The 25045-nt window shown below is 45.9% G+C and overlaps 1 protein-coding gene and 1 long non-coding RNA gene across 4 annotated transcripts in view; one reads left to right on the top strand and one right to left on the bottom strand.

The window, feature by feature from the left end:
• Window positions 1-25045, top strand: part of LOC126530925 (disintegrin and metalloproteinase domain-containing protein 10-like) — a 171441-nt gene that overhangs the window by 85678 nt on the left and 60718 nt on the right. The window lies entirely within an intron of this gene.
• The window catches only part of LOC140218495 (uncharacterized), a 258183-nt gene continuing 240294 nt past the window's right edge, over window positions 7157-25045 (bottom strand). Inside the window, exon 3 of the long non-coding RNA XR_011894770.1 lies at window positions 7157-8358. This is a non-coding gene — a long non-coding RNA (uncharacterized lncRNA). The remainder of the gene's footprint in view (window positions 8359-25045) is intronic.

The following is a 25045-nucleotide window of genomic DNA, read 5'->3' as shown; positions in this document are numbered from 1 at the left end:
TATGCAACGCATAAAAAAAACTTGTGTACTTTCTGAGCCCTAAAAATTTATATGTGATGAATTCTTTGCACACATGTCACAAGTGGCAAGATGAGACAGTTTTTTTCTTCATTTTAAGAAAATGCGTTCCTGCATACAAGGCAAATAGAAAATTTTGTCATGTTTTCTCATGTAACAAAGTTTTGCTCGTTCCTCAACTAAGCTCAATTAACATTTGTGTGCAGCTTCGCCAACTGCGTAAGTGTAGGCAGAGAGATCTCGTATGCGCAAGACAGTTAGCTTTAATTTTGCAGAAAGATGCAGCTACTCACCACTCCAGTCAATGCCATTCAGAGCATCACTATTTATACTGGTAGAGTTGACCATTGAATATATCGCGTAGTACTGTGCATCGCTTTACTTGTGTGTCATATGTAGGGATCTTCGTTTTCCGAGTAAGACCCGATAAATACCGATTTTTTCGCACCCCCAACAAAATTTTTGAAAACCGAGTTAAACCCGATATCTCCCGAAGTTCGTCCTCTAGCAAAAAATAATAATAAATGCAGGTGTAACAGAAGTTATAAATACCGCCCACATTTTGTGAGTGATTGGTTAAGATATATCATACTATTAACATTATTACGTATGAATATGATATGTGTTTTTCACTTAGCACTCAAGCTAGAGCCAGCAACTCAGCGTCCGCCGGCGTTGACTTAACGAAAGCTTCTGGTTTTTCTTTTTTTGTAACCGCGCTTACATAGATACGACAAGAGCACATTGCAACGCATTTTCCGCACGTCTCATACATGCAAATGGCGGCAATATCCGTCAGGAAGCGAATTAACGCAGCACTGACGCTGCTCTGCATGGCGAACGGTAGCTGTGACGTTGAGACGACGTTTACCCAAGTACGTTACGCTACAAAGAACGGCTATTGATTCGTCTAGTTGGCATTCCAATAATTTTGCTGCGAGAGCATATATTGGCAAACCAGAGAACGGGAAGACAACAGACGAGGGCGAAAAACCCGTCAGATCTAGGATGGAGACGGAAGTGCTCCCCCAATGAATATGGTAATGTAGCACGTCAAAGGCTTCACAGTTCCTGAGAATCATGACCGCGCGCCCTACATTTTTGTACGTCTTTCTTTTATTTAAAAAAGTGCAGAGAACAAAGTCAAGAAAGGTTCACCAAGGTCGTCGCTATGTGGCGTTTTTGTTTACGCTGTTTCTTTTAAATGTGATGATAATGCCTGACAATGCGGATTCGGATTTAGAGATGAGTTTGCCACATGGTTCGCCAGCAGCTATTCTTGTCATTATACGTTCTTTGAATGATTGTTTGTTTGACCAGAACGTTTGTGTTCAAAAGGAGACCCCTGCTTGCGTTAACCGTTTGTAAATGTTACCAGAAAAATCCCAAACTCTTGGCTACATATACTCGTATGTTTCGGTAGCCAAATGGGCTCGCCGCATTTGACTCTTACGTGTCCCCTGCTCTGTGAACTGTGTAAGAATGTGTGAGAGTGAACTACGTAAGAATTATTTTTCGTAAACTTACGCAACATACAGTCGACTCAATTTGTTCTATGAAGAAAATTCGAATAACGCTTAATCAAAACGAAACAAATATGAGATCGTGATATTTGCCTTTGATCTAAACACCGTAGCGGTGACACTTGCGACACGCGTGAGCCAGCCACTGCGCAACGTCGGCTATTGACACGTCCCGCCTAACCTAACTGCGAAACATCTGTCTCGCTGGGTTACAGAGCTCAATCGTTATGCTAAACGACTGGATTCTTGAAAGGCAGACCCCTACCCACCGGAATATCATATACGACAGCTTGCCGCTATACCGGTTGAGGGGCGAAATAATCAACACAACACATCATCAGGAGCACCACAGGGGTTGCCCCTTCTTCTTATAATCTTTTAATAAACGTTCCTCTCTTTGTCCTACATCGGAAAGGGTACCGGCGCTATTTAGCTAACTAACAGTAACGTAGCAGCTTGAATGTTTAAAATAATCTCTCATCAGGCCCTAAGTAGTCACAGGTCGGAGTAAAATGTACCGGAGCGACCTATAGCTATATTTCTATGATTAACATCTATGCTGCCTTCTGAATTAGAAAAAATAAAGACATCGTCCAAACCTGCGTGGCTGTTACTATTGCTTAAGTTAAAGGAAGCAGTATTTATATATAATAGTGAAAATCCACACCTTTATAAATGTTAGCACGTTTAGACAACAACACATATATTGCGACGAACCTAAACACTACTCAGCAAAGTATGCTTTCCATGCTGAGCTTCCACTGTAGCGCACAGGCAGTTTACATGGACGTCTATCGGAGATGGGCTGCCTGTTCCAGAAGAGCCTTCGCAAGGTTTAGCTAAAGGCTGTGTTCCGAATCACTTCCGTAGAAGGCTAAATAGACAACTAAGTGAACAGTGGCAATCTTAAGTCTTGTTTCAATTTTGTTGAAGCCGGAAAAGAAAACAGCTTTGCAAATACAGCATGGAAGTAACAAAACGATGCACTTTGCTATCCAAACGATATGGCGGCTGAGCAGAATGCTTGTAAAGTCGAAAAGAAAAATGCCTGCGCACAAGAAATCGCGATCACGGTTTCTTATGCGTTAACCTCAGGTAGTGTTGCGTATTTCATAGGTTAGCACACGCAAATTGTTGAAGTACAGCAATTATATGTGTTTTTCATATATTTTCTTGACGACGCGAGGTGGCGTCAAGTCGCAGAGACGTCTTACAGATACGTTTCGCTACTTGGGCTTGAGGATCACCTCTTAGTAAGGGTATGCCAGAAAACGAAAAGGAAAAGCAAAAATAACCATAAGGAAAGACTCAGAGAACAAGCCACTCTGATGTACTCTTAGCAGTTAGAGTGAACTCTATTCAATGCTGACCAGAATTGGGACACACTCAAAGTAATATGCACTCTTTTAGCTATATGAGCAGTTGTCCTGAACGAAAAAGAATAATTCCCTGTTTCGGGCCTCTATGGCGTAATTTAAGTGCTGGAGTGTTAGTCTCCCTTGGGGCATATACACTGAGTTTTATTCGCAGGGACGTCCTTGAGGCGGTGTGTGATTACATTCAAGCACCAAAACTTATACCACGCTAATTGTTCAGTGAATCTTCTTTTCATTCTTAAATAATCAAATCGCACATTCTTCTGACCGTCCACTTCTGGATCGCACACTACTAATTTATTCGTAGTTTTAGTTTTCCAAGTTCATTTTTCTGAACTCATTATCTGTGCGTACGACGACCCTATTCTCGGCCCATAACCCATTTTGTAGGCGCGTGCCTGAAGGCACAACACAACCATCACCAACAGTAGCAGTGACGAATTTTCCAATGCCAAAGCATAAGTTAGATGTACAGCTTAAGCACAGCAAGCGCTGCCTTAATGCCCGCTAAATGCATGCACCTCCAAGTTTTATGTCGCACTTGTGGCACGGGTGTCAGGCACGAGCTTTCGTTCATAGTACGAGTGATATTTACTTATGCTTTTGTAGCAGGCATACCCGATTTTGTCAAGAGTAACTAAATATGTTGCCGTTTTGGCATTCGTATACTGCTGCTGCCCTATACGTATAGGGGACGGACCTGACCGCGCTTCTGCATAGCAACATATATTGTATATCGAACATTTATAGCGTCCCTGAATTCATTTTCTTCTTTTGGCTCTAGCGTTCTTATGCCGCCTTGCTCGCGAATCAAGTTCTCTAACCAAGCCTTTCAATCCTCCACCTGCGTTGCTAAAACTGGCCAGGCTTTGTGAGGCCGCCGGCCTGTAGTTGTTGCTTTCCGTCACGCGCCAAACCGAAAAGCAAGAAGAGCGATCGATGCGCAGGAACAACCGGCTCGACACTCGCGTCCGCGGCGAGTTTGAGTGCTGAATGAGCGCCACGTGTGCCTAAAGCATAACATGAAGAAAACACGCGCTCACGCGACTCTTACTGCGAAGCCGTTATGATCTCGAAACTGGGTTTTCTGTTTGTTTCGTTTCTCTGTTCGCCCGCCAGTTTTTCTTCCTTTTTTTTAGCGCTGCAGCAGCCTTTGCGCAGTTGTCGTTATCGCCGAGTCATCGTCGTCAGACAGATTTAGCTTGTCTGCGCACATATTACCATTTGCAGAATAGAGACTTTCAGCGTGTCTGCTATTCCGGCAAACTGGGGCGGTTTGGGCGGATTACCGGACGGTCGGCGGCGTAAACGTGAGCGGCCGGAGCGGTGAAGCCACCTGGTGTTGTAGAGCTCAACCAGACAAACACAGAGCTAAAATTGCAGTAACCTACTTTATTCTGCTTCGCTGCTGGTGCAAATTTTCGGCAGCGGCGTAATTGTGTTCTCAATTACGCTGCTGTCGAAAACTTACACCCCAGCTAAGAAGAATATAGTAATTGGCTCTGTGTTTAGGTGGTTGAGCTTTGCACCACCAGCTGGCGCCACCAATCTGGCCGCTCACGTTTACGACCCCGCTCATCCGGCAAAGCGCCCGCGCCTGCCGGACTACCGGACGCACTAAAATTCTCTAATGCCTACCAGAAACGAGGGCAGCAGGAGCAATACCGGTTGCGCAGAGTTTAGCTAGGGAGGAGAAAGAGCTATTACTTTAGTGAGCAGCCATTTTCTGCTTAGCTAGTAATAGAAAGTGTCGGCGACAACGCAATTGTTCCCATACACCTTTATTTAAAAATTATTCGGTAAGAACACCCAGAAAAATACGTCTAATGTGTTGTGGTTCGACAAAGCACCACAGGGTGCCGGTACCAGCGTTTGCAGCCGTCCACGTTTCTGGTAACCCGGTATTCTGTAAAATATGGTAAGCATACTCACAAGGCTGAACCTCTATGTTATCGTGCACCACTATATTTACACTCTCAAGGGTGGGTGTTGGTTTATCTCAATTTGCTAACACCTTTACCTCTGGTTACACATTTTTTGTTGTACACGACAACAAACTCAAACTTCACCTGCAATGACAGAGGCCGCAGTTGAAAACTATGTTTTGCTACTCACCCTGTGGTGCGCTTTGAAATACCTAACTCGTGTTTAACGGTGATAACTACTAAAGTTCATACGCGCATTATTCGTGTAGTCTGTCGCGGCTATCGTCATGTTTACTTGCCAGGAAAAGAACTTTATTTGTTCCAATCAAGGATTCGGTCTCACGCCTTAAGGGTGTTTTGGCTATCGGGCAAGCCAAGCAGTCTTTATACATCCATAAACGCATTACGATGTTTCACGTCGTCAGGCTACCTCCTCGTTCTGATTTTCACCCTCAGCATATGGTGAAGAAACACAACATGTTGCGCGCCACTGGGAATCGAACATACGCTCTTGTGGCAATGCGCTGCTAGAAGCCGGGCGCACTGAATACTGTGCAACATTCAGCTTATTTTTATACATAGAAAAAAAAAAGGATATCATAATACAAAGATAACATCGGTACACACTTACTCAAATATCAGGTAATGATATACACATACACCCAACAAGTGCATTCAGTCCGGCGGAAGTTCCTGCACAGCATGAATAATTTCTACATAAGCTGCAGTTTCACGAAAAAAAGAAAGGAAGGATCTGATAGAGCGCGGGCTTTTGACGTGTCAATCCCACAGTCTAGATCTCCAGAGAATGTACAGGCCTAGCGCATGAACATTTCCTTACTAAGGGCCACACGTATTCGTAAATGCTAGAAACCTAATTCTGCGTCTCTTTCTTTTAAAACGTTCTTTACAGAATGTTCATAAAATATAAAACATCTCTACAGTCTATGAAAGCGTGACCTATCGAAGTCGACAAACAACAAACTAAACGACAAAGCGCTGTGTCGTGTTGTTATCTTGTTTGTCCCGTCCTTCGCGCTGTATTGAAGCAGTCAGCAGTTCGTTAACCACGGCACAAAGAAGCCCCTCGAATTTAGCCTTTGGTGTTTGGCAATTGGTGCAGGGTATTGAGGACGACGCATACCCCGAAAGGGTGGCGGCTGTTCACGTATTTCGGAAGCGACAGCAGACGACACTGTATGGCGGACTAAGATGACGTTGCATGCACCGCAAGGAAAAAAGCTGATGAGAAAAATGGTGAGGTCCACTGCGACATCATGTTGCCGTCGCAGTAGATGTGTCCAAAGCCGAAGGACTAGCTGTAGTTTGCTACAATACACATATATATATATATATATATATATATATATATATATATATATATATATATATATATATATATATATATATATATATATATATTGTTCACTTGACCGTAATGGTTGGGAGTGTCGCAGTTCGCAGCTTTACAGCGAAAAGCTGTTATTGCTGCTTAAACCACCAGCTGACCGTCCGCAGCCGCCTCGACTCACATGATTACGTGATCGGCTGGTAGTGCTTTCGTGACGTCCTGTGTTTATGTGTTCGCAGATATATACTATGCAGTACATATAGAGTATCCTAGAGAACCATCATCACTGGTGCCGTGATGTCGGTATTGGTTGATTTACGCCTTATTTCAAGAGTAACTCGAAGTAATTGTATTAATATGTTGTTGCCCACTGTACACATAAATCTCATTTCGCTGCTTAGCTTAAGCATCGGGCCCTTGTTAGCTGACCCGGTGGTTAATAAAGGACTATCAGTTATAAAATGTATACCCAAGGTTTAACAAACACTATACATAGCAGCCCAGACAATAGCAGGACCATTCTTGTTTTTCTGTATGCAGGAGCAAGAAATTAAAGAAAAGAGCCACGTTAATACGGCAAGCAGGAACATACCAGCAACGAGCACATCGAAAATAAATACAAAAAAAAGAATTACTTGTCCTTTTGTAATTTCATAATCACAGTTGTCCCCACGGACTCATATTGTCTGCCATCAAAGTAGAGAAATGCAGGAATTGGCACACCATTCATGTATTAATCCATCCGATAGAAGCGAAGGTACATAGATGGCAAGCTCAGAGTCGCTACCGAATGGGTAAATCCAGTTAGATTTTTTTCGGTAAGTCTTTCATAAATTCCATTAATATTTCCTTCTTTCCCTGCATACCATATTGGAATGCTGGGTGAACCAGTATTTTCCTCTTGTTTTCGTTAAAGCATTTAGTACTTACAGTAACCGCCGCAGTCAGATATATGCAGTGCACTCGTTTTTAACATGCGCAACCTTTTTTTGTTCCTCTCTTCTCGTCCCTTACTTTCCTGTCTTTATTTTTTGTTTCACTCCAGCTCACCGCGGCCAATCAGTCCGTGTGCAGCGTTCTGCTGCTGAAAACGCGTTGGCGGCTTCGATTCCCAGCCTCGGCGGCTGGATTTCACTTTAGGCTTTAGCCAGTACTTCACAAAGTAGACGTCGTAATAAAAAAAGGCACCCCCCCCCCCCACACACACTGTTGCGTGCGTGCAATCAAAAACACTACACATCACAACACCATGTAGTACTTATACGTGACCTACAAAGGAAATGTGAATGGCGCACTCAATGGAATTATAGCTGCAAATCGTAACAATATGTAATAAGTCATAAAACGGGCGAAAATGGATGAACTCAAGTGCGAAGAGAGAGAGAGAGAGAGCAAAAGAAAAAAAAGAAAACCATCGCGCCGTTGCCGAATGGATAATTGGGTGCAGGAAACTGCTACGTCAACAACAACAAAAAATATTCTTCGACAAAGCTGACCTTTATTGTACCCTGCAAAAGTGAAAAAGAAAGTATGTACTGCAGATTATTTAGAAAACTAAACAAACACATTTAAGTACTTTCTATTTCTGATTTTTCACCAGTAAAAATAGCACACACTGTTACCATTGTCAGTATGCATAAAACAAGGTTTTCTCTCATCTATGGGTTGCGCAACGAGCTTTTGTGCAAAAAAAAAAAAAAAGAAAGCACGTAATTCACGTTACTAGCTTACAGTAGGTATGCCTGAAAGCGCCAAATATCGCGACAATATCGCATGCTGAACTAAACAGTCATACGTGTTTCTTGCGCCATACGTTGCCCGAAGCTTGTCGTACGTAAATATTTTGGCCAGATGCGAGCGAAACCCCCTCGCAAACTGGGTCACAGCTGCACGCGGTGCTCAGCTCTAAAAATTGCCGATTGCGGCCCGCGCCGTCGATATCAGGGTTGAGCCCAACCGGCATGATGTACCTACGATCAAATAAAAAACGCGCGCGCACCGATGAACGCCGCAAGGAGAGGTTAAACAAAAACAGCCAGGTGCCGTCCATTAGCTGGAGCTTCTCTTTGTTTGGAACATCGATCGGTTACGCTCACCTCTTTATCGTTAATAATCTCCAGGTGCTCGCAGGGAAGGCTGGCTGCCTGTCAGGCAAGTCCCGTGTACTGAAAAAAAAAAAAAAAAAGAAGAAGGATGATTTTGTCCGCTGCCTTTCTAAGAGGTTCCGCACGTCTAATTAACGACGCACTAAAGAGAAACAAGATAAGAATGGCAGCAAAACACGACACTGTGCTGTGCGATGCTTTTGCACGCACGAGACGGCCGTATACAAGAACTTGTGCTTATGCGGGCTGTTCGTCGCAGTCTGAAATAATTTCGGTTTCAACTTCAGACTTAGTGTAAAATGTTTACCTAGAAAAGTGGCCAAAGCTTGAAAACATGGCGATGCGCATTTTCCGCATTCATTTTGAACGCTGCCATTCAGAGTTTAGTGGTATGACTACAGACTTTAATTCTTGTTTTTTTTATGCTTGTGTTGAAGAAAAACGAGAGGCGCTGACTTAGAAAGTTCGAGGTATTCTTTTAAGCTCATAAAGAGATGTCAACACGCCAACTAATGATCTCTCTCGCAGCCTGCGAGATTGACAGTATTTTGTGGGCCACGCATGACTCTTGGCGTCGTCGGTGCGCGTATTTCGGAGCGCGCTGCGGGCAACATGGAAAAGGACGAAGATGACCATGTGTGGATCGTTAAGATTGTGTTCTTGAGAAAACGTCACTGTACACTTTAAAAATCCACTGCCTCAGTAAATGAGATCAGGGCCCAAGGAATGGTTGAATCCATCGGATTTTTTCTTCCGTATATGCAGCTGTTGATGTGCTCAGTTACGATAACCATGATGGTGCTGGTTATTATATGTGGCTGTTCCTTATGAAATAGGTGGACCCTTCAGCATGTTCTGGCCAAAAAGGAAAAATACAAAGCAAGAAAAACAAGAAAGAACGAAATGAAAGAAATAGAATAAACGGGAGGCACATAGACACCAGTGACTAATGGAGGAGGAGGAGGAGGAGTAGGAGAAGGAGAAGGAGGAGGGGAGGAGGGAGAGAAGGGATGGTCGACTGCTTCACTAACAGCAGGACGCCCGTTGTCACGTGACTTTTTATCGCTACCCACAGTTCGTGGCGTACCGACTTCTTGGTGCGATGCCGTTGTACGCCCGGACGCGAATGTCTCCAAATCGCATTTCCACTACAAGACACAATGCCGAGCATTGCCCACTCATGACATTACGCTATAAACGAGAGATATCGGAAAGAACACAATAGGGACACATACTGCTCTTGAAGGAAGGTTATCACGTTACCAGTAGCCCACGTCTCAGGCCGACCATTCAGGTCGGATGCGGCAGTCAACTTCTTCCTCAGTTATAAGAACCACTTCTGCAGCAACCTTCACGTCACAAGCAAGTTGGGTACGATGAGGCAACCTTACTGTGTGGTGCGAAATGCAAAAATTACTAGGTTGTCTGGAGCCCGCCGCCGCGTCCAAAGGCGTAAGTGAATTAGCCGTTAACCTCACCTCTGTGGCTCAACGACCGTCTGGAACGCAGATGGAACGAAATTAATATCGGTGACTCCTGGTGCAACGGCCACTTACGACACGGTGATCTTTCTCAATGTTAATGGGTTGACTGGAACCGGCAGTGTTGCAAAACGAGGGTAACGAAGATGCAATTGCCACATCGGATGCCGAGACTCGAACAGTGTGACATTACGCTTGGACTGTTGTGGTGTCTACGTTTGGCGGGCGCACTTATTCTGGCCCCATGCCATTTTGTAAATCGACCTGTTTTGTTTCTCTCATGCTGAGGGCAACCGCAGGCGACCGTCTAATAGGTTTGCATTGTAACGATATAAACCATGTGCATACACATTGATTGCAGAGATACACTTTCAAGGCTACATTGACACGCTTTCAAGGCAATTTACAATGTCTACCGTCGACATAAAAGAATAACATTACACAGGTCGAAGTCAACATGCGCGTGCGTTGCGGTGTCTACGTTTGGCGGACGCACTTATTCTGGCGCCATGCCATTTTCGAAACCAACCTGTTTTGTTTCATGCCGAAGGTAACCGTAGGCGACCGTCCAATAGGTTTGCATTGTAACAGTATAAACCTTGTGCATACACATTGATTGCTGAAATACACTTTCAAGGCCACATTGACAGGCTTTTAAGGCAATTGGCAATGTCTACCTTCGACATAAAAGAGTAACATTGAACAGGTTGATCCCAATTTGAGCATGCGTTCTGTACATAATGTACAGAATGTATGCAAACCAAACGTGCTCATAGGCTGTCCTATGTGTGCTGAAGTGTTTGTTCTTTTCGTATCACGAGGTTTCTCTTCTTTCTTTCCGACCAAGCAGCGTGAATCTACTTCGAATAACTGGTTCGCGGTTGGCTCAACATGCTCATTCATAATAAGTATTTATCGTTCTCTCTCTCTCTCTCTCTCTCTCTCTCTCTCTCATATTGCTTATCCTGCAGGTATCAGACACACAAGGAACGCACATACTGCAAGTGATGCATTGTAGCATAGCAAAGACAAACACCATCGTTTGTCATAGCGTCATGCGTTCTGGCTATCATTACTTTCGGCCATGTGACAGTGTGAGGACGAACAGTTCGTCGTATATAAGAATTTTTCATTATTACACAGCCGTGGCGAGAGAGACGTGGAGTAATTGAAAGGGAAAGAAACTGACGATGACAATAAATTGTCATAGACAAAATAAAAGCAGGGCCGGGTTCTATTAAGCATATTATCAGATGCCACCATATTTCGGCAACTGCGATATTCTAACCAATCATATAGGGGCCGCAGCAGCCCCAATGGGCCAATCGCAGGTGACAATATGGCGGAATTTGACAATGCCCCCCCTCAAAATCTGACCAGTGCCTGAATAAACAATCATCATCATCATCGACAGTGTGACAACCACGTTCACGGCGGAAACACACACACACACACACACACACACACACATATATATATACACACACACACACGCACGCACGCACACACGCCAGCGTGCGCGCACGCACATTATACCGAGACTCTTTTTAATCTGAGTTGCTGACTACTAGACAGTACGACGGACGCCTTGAACGCATCATGGTTTCATAGGCAGCATGCACATACGTAAGTAGCTCAATTTGAATCAATTCTATTCGCAAAAAACTTTTGTTTCCGCATTACCGTGCAGCCATCCATGCGCGAATGCGAGCTTTCTGGTTCTTTTTTCTCCTTACACCCTCCCTCCGGCCGGTGCCACCGCTGCTGCTGATGCGCGGAGGTGAGCGTCATCTGGTGGTGCTGCAAGAAAACCAGCTGCGCGCGCGGCGCTGGTTAAGCACCCTGGCAACATCGAAACTCCAAAAAGGCGAAGTTGTACGAAAAGCTGGATTGTAAATACAGTCAAGCGAAGCGTAGCAGCATCGCATAAAAACGTTATTAGATTAAGATATAATGAAACAAAAAATGACAGGTAGTGGCGAGTGACGTCATGCGTGCCTCATAGTCAATCGATTTCTTATGTGTCGTGCCCAGTTCTTCTGTCGTATTGTCTCACTGATACATACATACATACATACATACATACATACATACATACATACATACATACATACATACATACATACATACATACATACATACGTACATACATACATACATACATACATACATCTTTATTTCCGTTAGTACAATCCTACAGATCGCAGACCATCCGAAGCCTGGAGGGCTTTGAAGTGATTCGGCCCATTAGGCCTGTTCGACTTTCCGTACACCTGATGCTTTATTCGTTCGCTGTCTACAAACGAAAGCGGAGCATGGAACCACATATGACGTCATATTACGCCAGCTGAGTCACGAGATGCTACCCTTCCCTTCGAACAAGAAGTCCTTTGCAAAGATGTCGTGTTATGTTGACGCTTGACAAAATACGTGCCGTTTGTTTTTGAGCTGGAAGCATACGTCAGGCTCAAAGTGTAACAATGGTTATAGTACCATTCGAGCATCCCATTAACACTACAAATCCCACTGAATGATTTCGGTACGCTGAGACTGATGCCTCAAAATTCTGATTAAAGCGCGGGAAATTTTACGCAAAAGCTATAGTAGCGTTTTCGGCATGCCAGAGTGAAGTGCCAATTGTGGATAGCTCAGCAAACCATGTAATAGTTAATTCATTGCTCTGTTAATTATGCCTTAATTCTAATAACATTTCGGGTTTTTTTGTACGAATGCATTCTCCATGGCTAGGAGCAATGGTGAATGAAGTTATTTTAATTTTTCTTCGCGCTTTTTCTAGGTTTAATATAGAAGATTCACCGTGATCAACAATACACAAGGGATTGTTCACCTGCGCCGACATTCAAATGTTTCAATGGAGTTTATCAAGAACCACAGTGATGTCATCAGAGGCACGTCATAAGGGCAGAACTGATGTTATATCATGTACGGCGGGGCGCTGTGCGCTTCGCAGAGCAAAGTCGAGAGCGGCACCGTGTCTGCCGTCGTGCGTGGGTGGATGTGACGGAAGAGGGAGGAGAGGGTGAAAAGGCGCAAGCCCAATGCGACAGAGTCACTCGAGCCGGCCGCAAATTAGCTCGCCTAATGGCCGCCACTGTCTCCCCCCCTCCCGGTGGTGGAGGGTGCTGACGCGCCCCAGAACGCTGCACCATCGACCGCGAGACGCCGTACTGTACTCACAGCTTCGCGTGGCACGGTGGCGCGATGGAAAAGACGAGGTCCTCCCCATCTTTGCGAATGTGCAGACGATGGAATACCAGAGACCGAGCAAACGCGTTCGCCTTGTCAGACCGCTTCGTGCGGAAGTGGAGCGTCCGTGCCGCCAGAGGGCAGCTATTTAGCATGGGGTTTCCTGCTACGATTACCGTAGGAAACTGCAGGTGGCGCTGCGATCGTACTGCCACTAGAGTCACTGGAAAAAATTCAGAGTACCGCAAAGGTCGGGATTTGACTGGCAACACTGAGCGGCCAACGCCATATACCTTCCAAGCCGACTGCGTCGCGGGAAGGCCGCCGTGTTGGAAGAGCTTGATATTCGGTGACACATCGGGTTGAATGTTTACTGCAGTACAAATACTTTGTGCCCGGAGATAATGGTTGCTAAGAACGAAAATAAAATGCTATGTTGTGCGAAGTAATGCAGCCGGTGGTTGTTTTGCACGCCGATCGTGTTTACTGCTGGAACTGTGCTACGATTGTGGGCAGCAGCTTACCGCCGCTATCGGGAGCTTATGCACGCGTTTTTTTTCCCTTCCGCGGAGCGAGCTACGAAGGAAACATTTCGTCACTTCGAGCCGGAATGAGGGAAGCTTGTGCTTTTGGACATGAACATCGTGGACCGCCATCGGCTTCTATTGAATGTTTCCAAGCAGGACGAAACTAACACCTGACAGTGTCACAGGCACGTACGTTCATTGTATAATTTCACAAGCTAAATCGGATACATCCAATTTAGTTTGTAAACGGATACCGCGCGTCCTCGATTCTGCAGGGTGACTTTGTCCGCCGTATACGCACGACACACTGCGACTGCCGCGTGCGCACCGGAGTTTGGCCGTGATCGTAAGACGATTTGTGCACAGCAGGCGTAAAAACCAACTTCGATGACCATTTTGCGCACTAAATCTTGTGGAAGGCCAATATGAGCCATTTGCGTGATTACAGCAACGTATATGTACTTCTGTACACTGATAATGAGCGAGAGCTTGCTACATTGCGATTTATGAAGGCGGCTGTCTAGTGCGTTCATGAGCGGCTACTCTTCTCAACTTATTTATGACTGTTTTCTTAGAACGCCAAGATTTGCTGCCTGTGTAAAAAAAAAAAAAGCAGGAACGCCCGCTGGTGACGCAGCACTTTTTTTTCTAAGTTACATAGGCGATGTATGAAATTCTTGTGCATTTAGAGCGGCTTATGTAACATGCATAGTGACACAGTGAAACTAAAGCTACTGGGTGTTCTGTTGTTTTGTATTTCTTGTTATGCATCAAGCACAAGATTATTTGGGTATGCACCGTAGCATTTCAACATAAAACATAATATGCATGCTGACTTCAGTTCATTGCATGTGCTCGGCTTACAAGCTCAAAATTTGAAGCATGTGTTGTGAATATCACCTGGCCATTGGTTTCAAGCTCGAAATGCGTATCTATAAATGAGCAAAGGATGAGTGGAAAAAAGGAAGTATCATGGGCCCCGTATTGACCATGTTTTTAGTGACTGCGATCGTCACGATCTGCGAAAAACAAGTACCATATGGGTCGAGCGACTCGAGGCGAGAGCGCGCTCACGTGCGCGGAGAAATCATGCGAGTACCTGGTGCACGTGAGGACGCGGAATTCTATCGCGACAAGTGTGCCTTCGCGTGCCACGAGCACGGAATAACCACGTGTGTTGAGCAACAAACGCGTACACTTGTACCCGCGTCAAGCGTGCAAGATGCGAATGATCCCTGCGATGCACTATTTTCGTAGCATCGCTAACACCGCGTGCACTTCGCCTAAATATTTTCTAAACAGTGCCGAAAAGCACAAGCAAGGTGTACTTATATCTCGCACACGCGGGTGTTTTCTGTAGGCTTGAAGTTCTGCAGGCCGATTCTGTGTAACCACGCAGAATGACGCCCTCGGTCATTTTTCCCGGTCGGAATCGAGAAAAAAGTATTTCCAGATTCAGTTCGGTTGCTGCATCCGAAGGCGCAGCAGCCAGGCATGATTTCCTTGCAGTCAAATGCGAGCGCGACAATCGGAACACACACACACACAAACACACACACACACACACACACACACACACACACACACACACACACACACACAAACACACACACACACACACACACACACACACACACACACACACACACACACACACACACACACACACACACACAAAATACGTTGGGAACCTGCGCTGCCTGCGCTCTAACTCAGCCGGCCCGCCCGGCGCTTGGAAGGTATATGGCACCCCAGAGGTCACATATGGTACGGTTGGACCAATGAACGTGTCGGCGGCACGGGGAAAACGAATGCGGTACTCTGAAATTTTTTCCAGTGACTCTAGCTGCCACGAAGGGAATGGTGGGTATAGTTGAACATGGGTCTTTCTGATCTTCCTGGTTGTGGCTTCAAACGTCCTTGTGGTGGTGTCCTCTAAGGTGCATTTGCCTTTATTGATCTAAATTTCGAAGCAGGCATACCTTTACAAACGTGCGAAGGCGTTATAACAACTACACGTGCTGCGCGCTAGCATTTTCACTGCTAATTGTTGCATTTTAACGCCATGTTTTCCTGAAATTGACCAATTCGCAACGTTGCAAAGCCGTTTAAAGCCAGAAGAACTAAATTTAGGCAAATTCGTGTATACACAGCTCATAATTCCCATGCTGATTGAACCGCCATGCTTGTAGCTCCCGCAGACGCCAGCGCCAAATATTCCTTTAGTGATTTTTATAGGAAACTCCAGTTTGAGAACTGCAAAAAAATTTCTTAATATCGACGCGCTTAGCGCGGAACTGGTCTGTTAGCTGGGTGCACTGCCTGTAGATGGTATCAAAGTGTTACCCCAAAGGGCTACTTCAATATAAGCACTGAGTTGTCTTGATTAGTGATGTCGAAAAAAAAAAACAGAAAGAACGCTTGGACAGTGCAGTGATCCGCAAAAATATACGCGAGCGCCCTTGCAACTGTAGAGGGTTATACAAAAGATCCCAGCATTGTTTCCAACAACGAAGAACTTTGTTTCGTGTATCTTTCCGACATTGGATTCGCTTTTCTGTATATGTCTCTTATAATGTTCAACTACCTTTCTACACCCTGAGAGAATAGTACGTGAATATAAAGACTGTTCTAGAAATTTCGTATAATCATATCAGGCTATCGCGTTTTAGAAGTGGGGTACAGTGCAATACCAAAAATGTATGCGGTCCGTTACACATGTTAGGGACCTCGAATTAGAGTTTTAATCTTTGCAAGTCACAGGGGAAACATGGGGTATGTTTTGTTTTGTTACTTTGATATATGTGAATCTAGGAGGAGGAAAAGGAAGGAAGGAAAGGTAGGGAGGCCAACCTGACGCAGGTCCGGTTTGCTGCCCTACACAGGGGAAGGGGTTTGAGGGAAGAAAAGAAAGGAGGGGGATGGAAGAAGGTACCATCAGTGTGAGTACGTGCGGATATCCATAACTTCACGCCTATAATCGGTCACTGAGGCCAGTCGCTTTCATGAAACGTAGCAATGTCCGCGTCGCTTTGTAAGCCTGTGACGCGTGCGGCCAGGGTCCGAGAATCTTTGAAAATGATCTGTGAACTTAAGTTTGTTAAGATGGGTGGAGATAAATGATCAAAGATGAACGAATTGTGAATGCAAAAAGGATAGTGCGAGAGCATATGTCTCAATAAATCAGCAAATACGTGATTGTTTTCTGCGGCTAGAAATATAGTGGTCGTAGTTGGCTAGCCTGTGCTCGTTTTCCCCACGTTGTATGTAAAACGTATGCGCTAACAGCTCAAGTGTTGAACCTTCTAATGTGTAATCGTGAAATAGCATGCGCTGTTATAGGAGCAGCTTTCTGAGATTTAGAGATACCCACGAGCTGGCTGTGTTAGGTTTTATATCGTGATTTCCTTTCCGATTATGCAGAACAGACATGTGCGCTCAGTGACGCCACCGTGGTGGTCAAATAGACGTTTTATAGAAGCCGTTTTGTCGCGGTTTGTATTGTCTGCAGCGTAAACAATGCAGTGGCCCTTGAGGACAAAAATAATTTTTCTTCTTACAATGGCTACGGTGAAGTTCAGAGCGAGGCGGTGACCTGGATCCCGACAGTATAACGTCGATGACGAAAACAGTCGTCGAATAAGCGCAATGGCATGGGTAGACAGACCAACAAGGCGAACAAAGCTTCAGACTTTTTACAGCTGTCGAAGTAAAACAACAAGAAAACCAACAACAACATATGCAGTGAATTAATAGACGCTAGTCGAGATACATATATAAATATTCAAGGAAGGATAGTAGTTGAGTGGCACAAAATAAGGACTTAAGAAACACGGGTTGAAAAAATATGTTATATTGCCTCAAGGAAGATGCATGTTGTGAGTACATAGTGCATGCAGGCGTGACATCAAGTTTTCGTGATATCTGTGCTTACATGAACTAGACAATTCCGGTGTGCGGGGTCATGTTCGCAAACACTTCACCAAAGTTACAACAAAAGCAAACTACGGTTTTTCGTGTTTCCATTGACCGGCTCATTTATTTATTTGTTCGTTTATTTATTTATTTATTTATTTATTTATTTATTTATTTATTTATTTATTTATATGCCTCATTGTACAGCATTAAAATATTTCCCTTCCCCCTATTACATCCTGTTTTCCTATCCTCTCCCGCTATACACAGATATATAAACAATCAAAATCAGCACAAGCAAACACAGAAAACAAGGAGCAAATCAACGACAATGCGGGTTATGTTGTTGTGCGAGACATGAATTATCGATGAATCACAGGGTCCGTCCGCTCACGCGACATTTCGCCAAGAACAAACGGCCGGTATGCTCGACACAGCGAAGCGAGCGAGTGGGATAAGCTAAAAGACAAAACAGGAACGAAACGCAGGTACCTGCCTATCCACTTATGGCTAACGATAACATCGAGCCCTACTGACTCACCTCAGAGCATGCGGCATGTTGCTTGCTCTACAGACCGAAAAACAACGCATCAGACAGACACAGTAAAGCAGAAGACGCGCTTTAAGTGTAGCTTGCGATATGTAGAAGTATACCGCGAGGTACTACTAACCAGGCGCGTTATCGGGAGCTGCAAACGACTACTTGTGTTCCCGATGGGGAACTCGCCTTCCATCAAGCAAGCATCGAGCGATATTGACGGTTGAAGTAGCTTCGCGGCGCCTCTGGTCCAAACGGTTGTTTCTGTGTTTTCCCCATTCTATTTTTTTTTTCTCGTTTCACCCTGGCACACCTAGAGGGAGGGGTCACGACTTGCGCCCTTCTCCCTTCCTCCCCCCCGCCCCCCCAAGACATATGCTAGCATCTCGTACGCACGTGCATAAGTTCATCTTGGTCTATACGAGTGTTCTAGAGATAGTGCAGTGAGAGCACCAGTGACCGCTGTGAAATGCAGTATCTCGTTTCCAGGATTGACGATTTGGAAACGCACAAAAGCATCATGGAGGGGCAGATAGCATTGTACTCGAACAGTTATTTCTATTTCACCTTTTCAAGTTCACAGGAGAAACATGGCGCGCTGTATATATTCTTCCTGTCTGGAGGCTGCCTACTTCGCGACTTCCTTTTTCAAATTTTATTTAGCCGGTCGCGAAATCCCTGGAACAGTTCATTCGCTTGTGTAATCCATTGAATGGATAGAAAAAAGAAGTATGTATGTGTGCGTTTGAGCGAAAGAGAGAAGGTAAATGAAAGGAAACACAAGGGAGCTAGACTACAGTCAGAAATAATAATAAAGAAAGAAGGGAGCAACCCAGAACATGGGGTTATTACTATACTTCGCTTCGTCAGAACCGGTAACTGAAACCGATGCTGAACAGAACGGCTCCAAAGTCGCTCGTACGAAAGCCCACAGAATCCCCACTTTCCGCGGCGACCTTCCGGGGTGCCAGAATCCGAAGGGCAACCAGTGCCGGTTGCTATGGCACGATGGCATGAACACGTCCGACCAGACAGCGTGCCATTGTCGTCATCGCGTGCTCTCTTCTCGCGCAAGCGCCGGTGAAAATCCAATCTCCGCTCATCCTCGTGCGGGAAAAAATAACAGGGTCCCTTGAAAAAGAAAAAAAGAAGAAAAGAAGAAAACCGAAGAACACGAGTCGCAAGCCAACGCGGATATGGAACCGGAGGGAGACCAAGTGAGTCGACTCTCAATTCCAAGAGTTTATCCCTCGGGTTTCCAGAACGCGGCGCGGCAGCCCGTTGGTGGCAGCCGCCAGAAGTCGCATCGAGCGGAAAGAGAGAGATAGCTTTTTGCGGGGTTCTCTCGTGCGGGAAGGCGGGGTGCAGCGAAGCTTAGCAAAACCTCCCCCGAAGATTTGTTCGCCGCAGCTGCACAGCCCGCGAACCGCGCGCGGGGGAGCAGAAGGAGGTAACGACAAAATGCGACAAGAGCTCGGCACGTACCGCGGGAGGCATACGTCGAGAGCGCTGTTGTAGTGCAGTATAGGCTCTTCAACGCTACAGCGACTGCGCGTTCATTAAAAAAAAAAAAAAAAGCAACAAAAAATGAAATGCAGAGCAGCTCGGGTGCGTTCTTCTCGCCAACGAGCGACGCCGCGCGGAAGCCTTCAATGAATAGGTAATGCGCCGCGCCTCGCGGTGGCAGGCTGCCGTTGGATTCGCAAAAGGATTGCTCTGCCGTGGCTTTCCGTATTTTTCTTTTTTTTCGAAATAGATGTGCATATATATTTTTCACCCTCTATACCGGCGCACGAAACGTGACGACGAGCGCTGGCGACGACGCCGCTCTTCATGTGTACATAGTACAGTTATATGTGCGTGCAATACGTTATACTTGCCGAGTCGCAACGCACGACGCAGCTTTATAGCGAGCGAGCCGAGTTTTGTGGGGCCGTTATTACCTTGCATTGTTGAAACCTCGGTCGGAAGTCGTCGCTTCGGTGGCGCCCTCCGGTGCAGCTTTGCGGCAGTATGTATGTATCAATGTTACTAGATTACCTCTAGATTACAAAGTAATCTAGAAACGGTCGGTATGTATATACTAACTCGATGGCCCTTCACGAGTCGTGAAACAACCTGCGCGAATTGATTTGACGTCCGTTAGTTCCCCTTCTTGTGAATTATTTTCGTTCATTCTTTAAATATTGAGACCTGCAGCGGGAGGGAGCTTGCGCACAAAGAGAGAAAAATGAAAAATGCACCGCTTGCGGTTTCGAGTGAGTTCGCTTTGAAGTGACCCGCTTGGCGGCGCGCGTTTCGGCGGGATCGTGTTATGGGACGAGATTTAGGCTATAACGTACGGCGGGAAATGGTCGCGGCTTTGCGGTGCTTTTCGCGCTCTCTCGAGAGCCGAATGTACCCGAGGGAGATGCGAGGCAAAGCGAGGGCATCAAGTGAACGATACGTACCAACGCACATATATCCGCGTCTTTTGTAATGCGAGATGTGCTTTCGCTATGTAGGCTCCCCGACACGTGTATATGCTGTAGTCGGCCTCTATAGACATACGTGTCGTGGAGATGCTCCAGCTTTTAGTGAGCCCCTAAGGGCTTTCAAAGTTTGTGTGCCCTTCTACAAAGAACACGCGAAATGCTGTTCACCTGCAAGAAGCCTTCTTCCTGTAATGAAAAAAAAAAGAATAGGTCTGTTACTACGAGATTTTAGAATCGACTATTAGGGCGTTTTCGTACCCATCATATACCGCAATCCTTGTCACAAAGATGCATTTGGTCACGCGCCAGGAGCACAATCGCACACAGCGTGTGGGCATTTGGTGCAGCACACTGGCAGTAGATACATACAGTAGCGAACAAAAAAATCTGCAGTATTTTGCATCAACAGGAGATGAAAAGGACAAGAAAAGCAACAAAACGGGCAATTTACTCACTCACAAACTCGGAAAAGCGGCAGCAATGAGCAAAGTAATATGAACAAAAGGAAAAGTGGAGCTTTGTGGCACCATAGATAAACAAAATGTTATCCATCTCTGTCCCTTGAGCTGCGCCACAGGGATGGTTAACGTTTTGTTTATTGGTGGTGCCGTGAAAGCACCACTTCCCAATCAGTGCTTTTCATATTGCTCACTGACCGTTGCCCCTTTCCGAGTTTATGTGCGAGTTGATCCGTGTGTTTTCTCTCTTCTCGTCCTTGCATCGCTTGTTATAAATAATAAACCTGCAGTAGCATGCCAAGCATTTTACCCGGCTAACCCTTCTACCTACTTTTAATATATGTCTAGCGAGCGCGCGGACGTATTTTGACATGCTGTTTGATGTACACGGTTTCACTGTGATACATTCTTGGAAAACGCAACTTGTGTGCATGGTGGGTGGGCAACGCGGTGTGAATAACGTATATGAGAACAGTGCGGGTTCCAGAGACGGTTGGCCTGAGCTAGCGGTCTGGCCCAACGCAGCACCAACATTCTGAGCATTTAGCTCACAGGACTCGAATGCAAACTATGTTTTCTTCTGGTTCTGGACATACATACATACATACATACATACATACATACATACATACATACATACATACATACATACATACATACATACATACATACATACATACACACACACACACACACATACATACATACGTACATACGTACGTACATACATACATAATGATGTCGATGATTTGATTGAGAAGCTGGAGATGATAGCTTGATTGACAGCCTGCTATTGTATTTCATGGTATTGGGTGGTGCTGGTATGGACGTCCTTGATCATATTCCCTCTCTCTCCTCTCCAAAAAAATTGGTAGAAATGATGAGATTTCACCGACAGATTCGTTATATATGACGTACAAAGTCATAGTAAACTGACGCGGTAGACCAGCAGCTGTGACGTTCTCCTGCTGAGCTCGAGGTCGCGGGTTCGATCCTTGTCCCTGGTGGCCGGATTCAGATGAGGGCGGAATGTAGAAGCGCTCGTTTACCGTGCGTTAGGTGCACGTTGAACCCCAGGAAGTCAAAATTATACTGGAGTTCCTCATTACGGCGGCGTGCCTAAACCAGATCGGGGTTTAGGCACGTAAAACGCCATAAATTAACCAAAATTTTCAAAATACCTTTTGTATTTCTTGCGCAAGTTATCTCGCTGGTGTGGTCAAGTGGTGCAGTTAAGATTTTGTCGTTCCTACCGGTGGGACTCAGGCTATAATCTCATAGTCGTTATGAGTTGAAGTTGATCACATGATTATGCGCATTTTGCCGGACGAAGTCACATGCTGCAAGGCCCGCAGAGGCATGCATACTGCTAGGCTCTTAGATAAAGGACTGCTGTGAAATCGCGACCCCTCTACACCACCAGTTATAATTTAGAATAACGAAGGAAGAAAGATGGGCGCACTGTTGCTGTTGATGAGTGCGCAGTGCCGGCGCTTTCCCACTTGACCGAGCAGCTGCATGCGAGAACTTAACTTTTCCGACATGCTCATCGGAAATTCACGATGTTTTCTTTTTTTTTTTAACTCACGCGTCGCTCACCATTGGATCTGCCACTGCGAGCGTAACAATCGTTGCCCTGCCGCCGTTGCGCTCTTGAAGCGCGTCGCTGCGCCGCTGCGCTCTTGAAGCGCGGCCCAGCGCGTCGCTGGGCCGCGCGGACGACTGCATACACATCCCTTGTGAAGGATGCGGAGCCGTTCATCCTCTGGGGGACTGGCCGGGACGCCGCGTTCCTTGTCACTCGCAGCACGCAAAAATGCTTAGAGGACTGGCGTGAGCCAGAAAGAGAGAAAAAAATGTAAATGAAAGAAAACGAGGGGAAGCATATGTTTCGGAAGCTCCTCCACGGCGAGTCCTTGCTTGTTGTCAGCCAGATACGCAGTCGCCGCTCCCGAAGCAGCGACTGTCACAGAGTAAACTTCCGCGGAAGCGAACACGAGGAGGATGCACAGCACCAGAAAGGATCGAATTCTTGCGTGGCGGAGGCGGCTGGCTTTGAGCGCGTTGTTGTGCGCGTCCTGGAAGCTTACTCTCTTCCGCCTGAAGGAGCCGACAGGCATCGTCTCCCTTGCGAAGACCGGCGGGAGATGCGTTGCGCGAGCAGCGAGTGGCGGCACAGGGCTATTCGCGAAAGCAACAGTGGCTGATGCACTTTCTGGGCCGCGCACGCTAAAGGCAGGCAGCCGGGGTGCACGTGTCCTGGAGCTCTTTATTTTTTGCGGTCTGACGCACTTACCGAGAACAGACCTTCTTGCGCGTCGTCGTCGTCCTCTGTGCAGTGGTCGTAACGTCAGTCGTTTGTCGCTGGCGTCAAGGGGCGCCCCCGCGTTCGTGAGATATTTTATTGCATTCTCGAAATAAGCTTTTTTCTCGTGTCGCTACGGAACGAGTCACTTCGCTCAGCGAAGCCAAGGTTTTGCTCGCGGTGACACTATTTAATCCGAAGGCATGCGTGAAAAAAGTCCGGCGTCATAAAGGAGGGAAGGAAGGAAAAAGTGGATAAGGAAAGGCAGGGAGGTTAACCAGTTTAGCTCAACCGGTTTGCTACCCTACACATGGGAGCGGGATGGGGGGATGAAAAGTGGGGAGGAGAGAGAGAGAGAGAGAGAGAGAGGCGCCATAAATGTGAAGAGACGTATACCGAATCAGGTTTGGACATGCCCAGTTTTTACGAGCCCCGGTCTCGCTTCTCTGGTGGCAGCATTCTCGTCCCGAGTTTACGTCTCAGCTTGCGTCATGGTGAACCGCTCTCCGCCAAGGTTCACCCGGCCTGCAGACGCTGTGCCACATTTCAAAGTGTAGGCACTGCTACACTTGAAAGCGTAGGCGCCTACACAGAATTGCGCAGTGCAACAGGAAGTGCAGCCATGAAAATCGCCTAGTTGGGTAAGTTGCGCCCAAGAACGAACTGGAGCTCTCTATGCACATTCAGAGGTGAACAAAACGCTTGAATGATTGCCTGCGCGGAAAGCGGGCGTCTTCAGCATCTCCCTCAGTCAAACTACTTGCTTATAAAACTTTACTCCGAACTGAACGAGAATATGCTTGTGCTATTTATGACAACCATCAGGTTGATATGATTAACAGCATTGAATCGGTTCAGAACCGAGCTGCCAGATTCATTATTTCTGACTACTCGTATAATACAAGTGTTTGAGCCTTAAAATCCAGGTTGTGTCTTCCATCGCTCATCTCCCGCCGCAAAAGTGCTCGTCTCTTTTTCTCCCGCTATACGCATCCTAATGCTGTGTATCTACCACGCGCCCATTCCACCACGTATCAACGTTCTTTTTTCTTACACATTCTGTGAATGGAATACCCTTCCTTCTGACATCGCCCTCATGACTGACATTTCTCGTTTCAAAGCTGCCATCAAAGACTATCTTTCAATTCACATTACCTAGCCTGACACGCCGTTTTTTCAATATGTACCCAACCCACATGTACTGTCCTGTTCAGGGACGTTTGAGGTAATGTAAATAAATAAATAAATAAATAAATAAATAAATAAATAAATAAATAAATAAATAAATAAATAAACGAAACAGAAAGATAGCGTGCCCGCGGTACGTACCGTAGCTGTAGGGCTGCTGGGTCGCGCTTAGCAAGCGCGACAACGATAGTTTCATTCTTTCCGACTGCAGTTGCAGTTGATAATGTGCATGCTGCGCATATTTTCTGAGAATGCGCTTGTGTGTGTGTGTGTGTGTGTGTGAGAGAGAGATAGAGAGAGAGAGAGCACAGAAAAGGCATTTGTGAGGAAGGGTGAGAGTAAAATGAAAGGTACTGATATTAACCAGGTCAGTCGTAGTCACCGTTAGTAGGTAACTTGGTTGTGGTTGTAAGCTAGGGGAGGATAGTAAAAAAAAAAAGAGGGGGTACGGGGAGGAGAAAGAACGTGAACGATGGCAGAACATAGGAAGATGCCGTGTGATAGCGCCACGCAGGGAACTTTGTTTGCTGTCCATTCAGCAAATACCCCCCCAGCACCACTCCCTTTCCCACTCTCATTCTTTTATAGCGATCTGTAGCAGCGCTTTAGTAGCTCTCCGTGCGGATGGCGTTCGGTGTCAGAGACGCAATATCT

The sequence above is a fragment of the Dermacentor andersoni genome, chromosome 5 (assembly GCF_023375885.2).
Source record: "Dermacentor andersoni chromosome 5, qqDerAnde1_hic_scaffold, whole genome shotgun sequence".
Classification (NCBI taxonomy): domain Eukaryota; kingdom Metazoa; phylum Arthropoda; class Arachnida; order Ixodida; family Ixodidae; genus Dermacentor; species Dermacentor andersoni.
Note: the sequence above shows the minus strand (reverse complement) of the source record. Positions and strands in the feature narration are given on the sequence as shown.